This window comes from Cryptomeria japonica, chromosome 3, assembly GCF_030272615.1.
Source record: "Cryptomeria japonica chromosome 3, Sugi_1.0, whole genome shotgun sequence".
NCBI classification, from domain to species: domain Eukaryota; kingdom Viridiplantae; phylum Streptophyta; class Pinopsida; order Cupressales; family Cupressaceae; genus Cryptomeria; species Cryptomeria japonica.
The window spans coordinates 38,018,901-38,030,655 of NC_081407.1; positions in this window are offsets into that span (position 1 = coordinate 38,018,901).

The window sequence follows — 11,755 nt, forward strand, 5'->3', positions numbered from 1 at the left end:
GTCAAACATGACAAAGGGAAGGCTACTACACTAGGAACACAAGATAATACACCTAACTACACAAAAGTCTCATATGATTATACTATTCATGCCATTAGCTCAGGAGATGTAGTAAAAAATGATTCACAAAAAACACTTGATAGAGATGAACAATATCCATAGACTCACACAGATGATAACCAAATTCGCATGTTGCCAGAAGCACCAAAATATGATGAAGACAAAAATCTTTGTCTCAGAGACTGGGGGCATGACGAACCATTTCATTCAGGATGGTTTGAAGATGAACTTATAGCACATATCATGGATGTTAAACTTACACATGAAGACTAAGAGGAGGGATATAACATAAACCTTGACAAAATAGCATATGGTACCGACAGTTCCTGCACAAGAGATGATACAGTGGCTACGATCACAATAACTCCCAGAGATAGAGACTATGCAGTAGTTACTCGCAGATCAAAGGTAACTTTACAAGGAGTACCATCAAACCTACCACTAGCAGTAGGGACTTATAATGTTGTCGAGAAACTCAAGAAAACACTGGCACATATATTACTTTTTGAACTCTTGCGTATTTCACCCACTCATAAAGCCATTCTGGACAAAGCGCTTCAAGATTCAATAGTGGACAAAGATATAGATGAACATGCCTTCCAATCCATGGTAGGGAATTTAGCACAAGGCACTCACATTGCATTCACAGAACATGACATTCCTAGTGATAGACTGCTCCATAATGACCCACTACATCTAGAAGCTTACATACATAAGAGAAGATTTAGAAGAGTACTCATAAATGGAGGAGCCGGTCTCAACATTTGTACTTTAAAGATGGTTAAGGCATTGGGATATTCTGAGCTTCATATTGATTCATCAAAGAGAATAAATATTAAAGCATATGATAATGAAGAACATCCCTCAAAAGGTATAGTAACGCTACCTATACAAATAGGACCTATAACAACAGAGGTCGCTTTTCAGGTTTTGGACAAAGAACTAGGATATAACATGTTATTGGGCTGCCCATGGATTCACACCATGCAAGAATTACCATCGACATTTCATCAGTGTGTCAAATTCTCATATAACAACATTGAAATCACCATAAAAGGTGATCCAAATCCATTCCAACACTGTAATTATTTGAAAGAAAGTGTGGATAATTAGGTACCGATTAATCAAGCAGCACCTCTCACTACACAAATGGAGTCATTAACAATCACAGAAACACAAAAGAATATGATTGCAACATCTTCTTTATAGATAAAAGATATTGGTTGTGGAGAGTATTCCATTTCAAGTACCTCAAAGGGACAACAATTGTCTCTCTCTCCTAGGTCTTTTGGGAAGCCTCAAAATGTAGTAATGAAACAAGACAAAGGAAAGGAAATTGTCGAATACTCAGATTCATGCTCTTTCATAAGATGGGGTGACTTACAAGAAGAATCTCTGAATGAAGATGTCAATCATTGAATATACAAAGAAGAAGATGACATGACAATACCTAGGATACCCCTAGATCAGTATGGCAATGGGTTCAAAATGCTCCATAAACATGGATATGATGGTACCAAAGGCTTGGGATTATAGAAACAAGGAAGATTAGAACCCATTGTTCCTAACGACAATCCAGGGAATCAAGGGTTGGGGTGTAAGCATGTACTACATATCATGAAAGAAAGACAATGCACCCTATATATACTGAATAGACCAAGAATACCATCAGACTGCATATCTCAAAGGGAGTTGTCCACACGAGTGTTTCCCTCTTCATCTCAAACAAGAAATCAAGTACCAACATCGCCTAGTGTAGAATTAGATGGGGAAGACATGAGACAACTCCTGCAAGAGCCTAGCACAAAGTCACAAAATGATACAGTTACTGACACAACAACATAAGCAAATGTTGCAACAGATGGAGGTTTACCACCAATAGATGAACCTAACCTCTGGTTATTATCAATACTTCTACCATGAGAAATGACTCAAGCTCAACCTAATGAATCCGATGAAGAAAGATTGTAACAGCTTATAACAGGCTTAAGAAGGGTAACTACTATGCAAAGAAGACCAGCCAATCTACAACAAGATCAGAGGCAGGAATAAGAGGAGATAAGTGATAATACCTCAGATAATGAAACATACATTGAAAGTGAGATAGACTCTCAACACTATGAGTTCTTATTTCTCCATGATTCCAGCCCATGAACAAGTGTCATACTAAGGTATCAAATAAAGCCTACAAAAGATGAAAATACACCAACTCACTTAAGCAATCAAGTCTTCATGTTATTAGAATCTATTATGACAAAAGGGAGTAATGACTTACCCCCTATACATGTTGGTATTTTGGTATGGTTTTGTCATTGATGTCAACACCTGCTAAATACACCTACTTTGGAGATCCAGCAACATTCACCAGCAAACAGTAAACTGTGCAAACAGTTACCGGTATATGGTCAACCGGCAGGATATAATGTTCACCGGTACCTGCATTGACATGGAAGACACTTGGTAATGTCGAAGACATCATATGGACACTTTACTTTGAAGTAATAATCATTGGTATATTCTCATTTGCATATTTGCTTTTATCGGCAAATAGGTCCAGGTTATCTAGGGTTACAGCGACAGGTTTATCTTTTCCAGGTCACATGGCATGCTATGGAGATGATTTATTATTGTTGTAAATGCATCAAGCCGACATGTTCAATTGGTTATTGCATCAGATATTGTATTATTTGTAAAATATTTTTATTGTAATATCTTGTAGAGCCGACCTACTAAAATTGGTCTTAGGGTATGGTATAAATGTAAGATCTTATTTGTAAGATCAAATGTGGAATGTGAAAAAGAATTGTGTAAAGGTGTATGTGAGATCAAGCAGAGGTATACACGAAGACATCATTCGAAGGTGAAGTTAGGTTTTTGTAGAAGCATATCAGCATTACATCGGTACTGAATCCAACATATGAAGATGCTATTTTGTGCAGTACATTCTCATTGGATTTAACCATCCAACTATAGTTAGTGTGACTCCCATTTGTGATTGAGCAGTGAGCTCTAGGCTGTTGGCCTTTCTGCATGTGCAGACCCCTCTTTGTACACTTACTATCTGCAGTAGTATCATCTAATTGTGGGTAAGGTTTCCCACTGTGGTTTTTCCCCTTACAAGGTTTCCACGTACAAATATTGGTGTCATGTGTTGTGGATGACTTTGTGCTTATGTTTCATGCATTAATTCTTACCAGTATTGCAATTTTTTGTTAACATTGTTTACCGGCATCCCTAACTGTCTTACCGGTATTAGGCATTAAGTTGGTTAATAAGTTTTTGGTTTTATTTGACAACTGATTCACCCCCCCCTCTCAGTTGTCTCCGGGACCTACAATTGGTATCAGAGCCTAGTCCTCTTTTTGCAGAAGTTTAACAACTTGAGGAGATCCAATGTCTACTAATTATTTCAGAAAGGATAGTCCTAAACTTGATGGAACCAACTATGGGATATGGAAAATCAGAATGGAGACACATCTGAATTGCATTGGTAAAGACATCTGGGAAGTTACTAAGAATGGTTATACTACTGCTGTAGCTGGTCAGACTGATCCCATCACTTTAGCTAAAGATGAAGAAAATGATTGCAAAGCAAGAGAAGCACTTTTGAGTGCATTATCAGATCAACAAATCATGTGATTATCAGATAGATCCACTGCAAAAGCTATTTGGGATCATTTGGAAACACTGAATGAAGGGGATTTCGCAGTCAAAATTGCAAAACTTGAAAGCTTCCGAGTCAGGTATGAACATCTGAAAATGGAAGAAGATGAAAGGATTTCTGCTTTTATGGAAAGAGTAAATGAAATTGTTTTGGGTATCAAATGTTGTGGAGGAACCTTGAGTGAAGATGAGATTGTTTCAAAAATCTTAAGAGGTTTTCCACCGGCATATAAAATGAAGGTTACTGCTATAAATGAGTTGAGAACAATGCCTAATACATCAATAACTAGGGATGCATTGATAGGAAAACTTTCAGCTTTTGAAATTGAGGAATTTGGTCCTATTGCTACTATAAAAACTGATTTGGCCTTCAAAGCATCAACATCATCTGCTCCATCTTTTGACAAATCAGACTAGAAAGCCTTCTATGCAAGAGAACTTGAAGAAACCAGGAAGGAGAATGAAGAGCTTGAAGAACTTGAAGCACTATTTGCAAGAAAAATGCCAAAAGGTCCAATTAGAAGTAAGTATGAAGGTAAAGCACCCTTTAAATGTTTCAACTGCAATAAGATTGGTCATATGGCTTCAAGATGCCCTGATAGACATGCTAGACTAAGAGAAGAAGCTAGAAGGACATACAAACCTAATCCTAAATATCAGAGATACAGATTTAAGAAAAACAAAGATAAATCTTGTTACATTGCTGATGAAGGTGTGACTGATGATTCTGATGAGGATCCAGCAGACAACGGATGGGTCTTTGTTGCTATAACAGAAGATCAATCGGTACCTATTTCTCAACCGGTAGAACAAGCCATAGCAGCTAAAGTTGAATCAAAGGATGAATGGATTATTGACTCAGGATGCTCACATCACATGACTGGAGACAAAGGTAAATTCTTGAGCTTTCAAGAATACAATGGAGGTTTAGTAAGATTTGGAGATGACAAAGCTTGTTCAATCAAAGGTAAGGGTTCAATATCTCTTGATGGTAAACATAACACTGACAATGTTTACTATGTTGAAGGATTAAAACATAATCTTTTAAGTGTCGGTCAATTAGTTGAGAAAGGTTTTCAGTTACAATTCAAAAATGGAAAATGCAAAATCATGAATAGAACTGGTTTGGAAATTGCAACCGGTAATCAGACTAGAGGTAATATCTTTCATTTGAATAACAGTGAAAAGGCATGTTTAATTGCTCATATAGATGAAAGTTGGCTATGGCATAAAAGACTATGTCATGTAAATTTTGATTGCATGGTAAAAATCAGTACTTCTAAGGCAGTTAGAGATCTACCTAAAATTGTGAAACCTCAGAATACAATTTGGAAAACAAGTTAGAGCTAGTTTCAAAAGTATTCCAGAAAAATCCAATAATGCTCTTGATTTAATTCACATTGATTTATGTGGTCCAGCTAGAACTAAAAGCTTACAAGGTGATAGATATTTCATGCTAATTATTGATGATTATTCTAGAATGTGTTGGGTTACTTTTCTCAGAGAAAAATCAGAAGCACTTGGGAAGTTCAAGCTATTCAAAGCAATGGTTGAAAATGAAATCGGTAAGAAAATTAAATGTTTAAGATCAGATCAAGGAGGAGAATTCACATCTAGAGATTTTAATACATTTTGTGAAGTAAATGGAATCAAAAGACAATTATCAGCACCTCAGACACCACAACAGAATGGAGTTGTTGAAAGGAAGAACAAAACTATTTTGGATGCAACAATAAGTATGTTATCAGAAGAAAATCTACCACATGTGTACTGGAGAGAGGCAGTAAGCACTGCTGTCTATACATTCAAAAAAGTTCACATCAAAGGTGAAACCGGTAAGACCCCTCATGAACTATGGTTTGGTAATACTCCTACTCTTAAGTATTTCAGAATTTTTGGAAGTAAATATTATATTAGAAGAGATGAGTATATTGGCAAGTTTGATCCTAAAAGTGATGAAGGAATATTTCTTGGTTATTCATCTAAGAGTAAAGCTTATAGATGTTTTAATAAAAGATTACAGAAAATTGTTGAAAGTACAAATGTAAAGATTGATGAACAATTCAGAGGAACTTCAAGGTATATAGACTTTGAACCGGTAACAGAAATTATGACAAATGAACCAACAGTAAATCCATCGGTACAGAATGATGATCCAGTTAATCTGATATCATCAAAGGATTCCACAGTAATTGAAGAACAACAACAGACTAAGACACCCTGGTATGTAAGACTAAATCATTCTAAAGATCAGATAATTGGAAGCAAATTTAAAGGAGTCATGACAAGAGGAAGATTGGCAAATGAAGAGGTATGTCTTATTTCTCAAATTGAACCATTATCTATCAATGAGGCATGTGAAGATAAATTTTGGATTAAAGCTATGGAAGAAGAACTAGGACAAATTGAGAAAAATAATACTTGGACATTTGTTCCCCGGCCTGAAAATAAAAAAGTAATTGGAACCAAATGGGTATTTAGAAACAAACTCAATGAAGATGGTAAGGTTGTCAGAAATAAAGCAAGACTAGTATGTAAGGGATATTCTTAGAAAGAAGGAGTTGATTACAATGAAACCTTTGCACCGGTAGCTAGAATTGAGGTAGTTAGATTATTCTTGGCCTTTGCAGCTCACAAGGATTACAAAGTTTATCAAATGGATATTAAATGTGCATTTTTGAATGGAGATCTTGAAGAAGTCTACATTGAACAACCTGATGGATTTTCTTTGACAGATGACAATAATATGGTTTGCAGATTAAGAAAAGCTCTGTATGGATTAAAACAAGCTCCAAGAGCTTGGTATACAAGATTGGATAAGTATCTTTTAAAGATTGGTTTTAGTAAAGGAAATGCAGATAGCAATTTATATTACAAAGTAACTAATGATGACATCTTGATTATGGAAGTATTTGTTGATGATATAATCTTTGGAGGAGAAGATGGATTATGCAAAGATTTTTCTCTTAAAATGCAGCATGAATTTGAAATGTCTATGATCAGAGAAATAAAATTCTTATTAGGATTGTAGATTTTACAGACTGATAAAGGCATATTTTTTAGTCAATCTAAGTACTTGAAAGAACTACTTAAGAAATTTGGGATGGAGAACTCTAAACCGGTAAGCACACCTATGACTACAAATGACAAATTATCTCAAAGGGATGAATCTACACCTATTAATCCAACTAGATACAAATCTATGATAGGAGGTTTACTATATTTGACACAAACCAGACCTGACATTATGAATGCAGTATGTATAGTTTCTAGATTTCAGAGTAATCCTAAGAAAATCATGAATCAGCAGTAAAAAGGATTTTCCGGTACTTACAAGGCACATCAAATCTTGGATTATGGTGTCCTAAAGATGAAATTTTTGATTTATATGCATACACAGATGCAAATTGGGCAGGAGATGTGGATGATAGAAAAAGCACCACTGGAGGAGCATTCTTTCTTGGAAAGAGATTAGTTTCTTGGTTAAGTAAGAAACAGAGTTGTACATCTTTATCAACAGCAGAATCAGAATATGTTGTAGTAGCAACAAACTGTACACAGGTACTTTGGCTTAAGCAAATGTTGAAAGACATAAAGGTAAAATGCAAGGAACCTATTACTATATATTGTGATAACACTACATCAATTGATATATCTAAGAATCCAGTATTAGATTCTAAAACAAAACATGTTTCTATCAAACTAAATTTTGTAAGGGAAAAAGTTGAAGAAAAGGAGATAAAATTGGTTTATGTGAATACTAAAGAACAACTTGTAGATATTTTCACAAAACCTTTGCCTAAGGAAACTTTTGAGTATCTCAGAGATCAGCTCCGATTCTTACCTCCACTGGTAGAGACCTAGACAGTTGATGATTGTCATCAATCGACAGAATTAAATGGACAAATCTTTTACTCTGGTATTTGATGAGGAAGCTACCTCCCAGGGGGAGTAGTTGGTATATTGACTTGGTTGGTATTTTGTATGAACTTGACTTTTTGTGACTTTGGCATTTGATGTCAAAGGGGGAGAGATATATGGAAAAACATTAAGGAAAGATATATGGAAAAATGCATTATCTTTTTGAGGAGAGATTGGTATGAGAGTTTGGTATAAACACATATTACTCTCAGGGGGAGAAATGGAGATTGTTGATTTTTATACTTGGCATTTCTGTTTTTGGCACGTTGATGGTTTTTCCATCTTGTGTTGCCATCAATGCCAAAGGGGGAGATTGTTGGTATTTTGGTATGGTTTTGTCATTGATGTCAACACCTGCTAAATACACCTACTTTGGAGATCCAGCAACATTCACCGGCAAATAGTAAACTGTGCAAATAGTTACCGGTATATGGTCAACCGACAGGATATAATGTTCACTGGTACCTGCATTGACATGGAAGACACTTGGTAATGTCGAAGACATCATATGGACACTTTACTTTGAAGTAATAATCATTGGTATATTCTCATTTGCATATTTGCTTTTACCGACAAATAGGTCCAGGTTATCTAGGGTTACACTGGCAGGCTTATCTTTTCCAAGTCAACATGGCACGCTATGGAGATGATTTATTATTGTTGTAAATGCATCAAGTCAACATGTTCAATCGGTTATTGCATCGGATATTGTATTATTTGTAAAATATTTTTATTGTAATATCTTGTAGAGCCGACCTACTAAAATTGGTCTTAGGGTATGGTATAAATGTAAGATCTTATTTGTAAGATCAAATGTGGAATGTGAAAAAGAATTGTGTAAAGGTATATGTGAGATCAAGCAGAGGTATACATGAAGACATCATTCGAAGGTGAAGTTAGGTTTTTGTAGAAGCATATCAGTATTACACCGGTACTGAATCTAGCATATGAAGATGCTATTTTGTGCAGTACATTCTCATTGGATTTAACCATCCAACTGTAGTCAGTGTGACTCCCATTTGTGATTGAGCAGTGAGCTCTAGGCTGTTGGCCTTTCTGCATGTGCAGACCCCTCTTTGTACACTTACTATCTGCAGTAGTATCATCTGATTGTGGGTAAGGTTTCCCACCGTGGTTTTTCCCCTTATAGGGTTTCCATATACAAATATTGGTGTCATGTGTTGTGGATGACTTTGTGCTTATGTTTCATGCATTAATTCTTACCGGTACTGCAATTTCCTGTTAACATTGTTTACCGACATACTTAACTATCTTACTGGTATTAAGCATTAAGTTGGTTAATAAGTTTTTGGTTTTATTTGACAACTGATTCACCCCCCCCTCTTAGTTGTCTCCGGGACCTACAATACACTCACACTTGATTGGTTGGGGGCAAGAAGGAAAACCAACTCTAGATTAGTTTGAAAAAAATGAAGCCATTGCAGAATTCCTTAGAGTCAAAGAGGGATTTCCACAAGGTGATCACAAGGAAGGATTTGTTGTAGACCTGGATAGGATGACGTACTTTGGAGAGGCAAGTACCTCTATCACAGAAAATATAGATCGAAATAACCATAATGGCAAGAGCGATTTAGGTAACCTCCCTATCGAAAGAGAAAATTCAGCATTGCTTATAGAAGAAACTGAAGAGGTAAATATAGCAGAAAGAGAGTTTGTGCATAGCATCCACTTGGCAAAATCATTAACCAAAGAAGAAAAGGACAAGTTCATTCATTTTTTCAAACAATGTCCTATCAAATTTGCTTGGTCCTATGTGGATATGCCTAGCTTAGATCCTGAGTTGGTGTTACATCATTTACCTTTGCTACCAGGAGTTAAACCTTACAAGCAAAAAATGAGAAAAATGCATCCACAAATTGCATTACTAGTTAAAATAGAACTCAAAAAGCTGCTAGATGTAGGTTTCATTCAACCTATCGACTAGGTGGAATGGATATCCAACCTAGTACCTATGACTAAGCCCACAAGAGGCATATGAATCTGTATGGATTTCCAAGATCTAAATAAAGCTTGTCCTAAGGATGATTTCCCTATGAGAGCTGAGAAACACAAAACCACGGGAGCTTAAAGATCTTCTGAAAGCTAAAAACAACCTATTACAAGGAGAAGCAAATGAAGCAAAAATAATCTGAAGAACAAAAACATGGGAAAATATGCTCAAAAGAGGAGAGCTCAATATTCACCAAAATGTGTAATGTCATAATGATACAAAGAAAAGAAAAATAACCTCTAATAGGTCAAGAAACCCTAAAAGAGAAAACCTAGGCTTGCACATAATAATTAATAAAAGAATTAATTATTATGCACCTAATGTTAGCTTAACACTCCCCCTTAAGCTAGACTTAGGGAGAAGCTAAAACCTAGAACAACTACTAAACGCAGGAAAGATGGGTCGCGCCAACAAGGCCTGATCAGGTACCCAAATACAATGAAATCTCTATGAAACGAAGAAAAAGGAGAAAACCCAGTGGGAAAAAACTCCTCTCCAAAAAGAGATAAAAGAACATGTTGAAAGAAGAAGAAGGAAGGAAGGCCTCATAAAGACCCCCCAAGGACAACTTCCTTCACCCCAAGCATAGAGCGCAACTAAAGATAGCACGGCAATGCAAAAGGTTTCGTGAAGATGTCTGCAACCTGCTCGATAGTGGGAATGTACTCCAAAATGAGAACACCATCCTGAATCAACTGGCGGATGAAATGCATGTGAATCTCAATGTGCTTCGTCCGCTAATGCTCTATTGGGTTTCCTTTAGGAAGAGGATAGAGATCCCAAGTATGATTCCTCATCAAAGAAGAATACTCCTCCTCCATAGCACAATCCCACTCAAGGTGATCAGTAGCCTCTGAAAACTTCAGAGGATCATTTGAAATAGCATGACTCAAAATACTAGAACCCACAGTATGAGAATGGGTCTGATGAGTATCTGAAGGATCACCGGCTAGAGGACCTGCCACCTCAATAGTAAAGCAAGACCACTTGGGCATCAGAGGTGGAGCAGGTGGAGATGGGGGTGGTGGATCATCAGCACCATCATCAGAATCATCCTCAAAAAGTTCCTGAAGAGATGCAGTGGAAGGAGTAGGCAGAAGAGTAGACATTGGAGTTAGGGTATCCACTATGGGAAGGCGCTCACCAAAGTGAACATCCCATCGAAACAAGAACTCTTTGGAATTAGGATCAAACAACCTGTACACCTTAACATCCTCATAGTAGCCAACAAAAATGAGTGGTCAGATCTTCCGCTCCATGGATTTCCTCTGAGCATCAGGAATAAAAGCCCATGCCTCACTACCAAACACTCAGAAAAAAGAAAGATCAGGCTTGTCATGAGACCAATCCTCCTCAGGAGTCATATGTCAAATAGCCTTGTGAGGCATTCGATTCTGAATATAGTTAGCGCAATTGACTTCCTCAACCCAAAAAGATGAATCCATGGACCTGAACTGAATCATACAATTTGCCATCTCCCGTAAGGTTTTGTAATTGTGCTCAGTGACACCATTCTGCTGAGGGGTGTAGGGAACAGTAAACTGATGCTACAAACCATGCTCAGTGCAAAAATCTCTAAAAGCTTGATTCACATACTCCCCCCCATTATCTGTACGTATCCGTTGAATAGAACAACCTGACTGCTTCTCAACAAATGTCTTGAAGATTCAAAATGAATCAAAGACATCAGACTTGTACTTAAGAAAGTACACCCATGTGCGTCTGGAGAAGTCATCAATAAAAGTGAGCACATACTTGGCTCCAGAAAAAGGAGTGGGAAATGACATGAGATCACTGTGAATCAAATCCAAGGATGCCAAAGCACGAGGGGCTCTTCACTTCGGAAAGGGATCTCTATGATGCTTGCCAAGCACACAACCATGACAAACACCATCAATGCAGGAAATTAGTGGGAGCCCAAGAACAAATGCCTGTGTACTCATCTATTGAAGATATTTGTAATTGACATGGCCCAAGAACTCATGCCAAAGCTTACTCATTGAATCTGCATGTGCTATAAGAGACAAACCAACACCTATAGAGGGCTCAAATCCATCAAATTTGTACAGATGAGAAGCAGTATCAACACTCCCAGTAGCA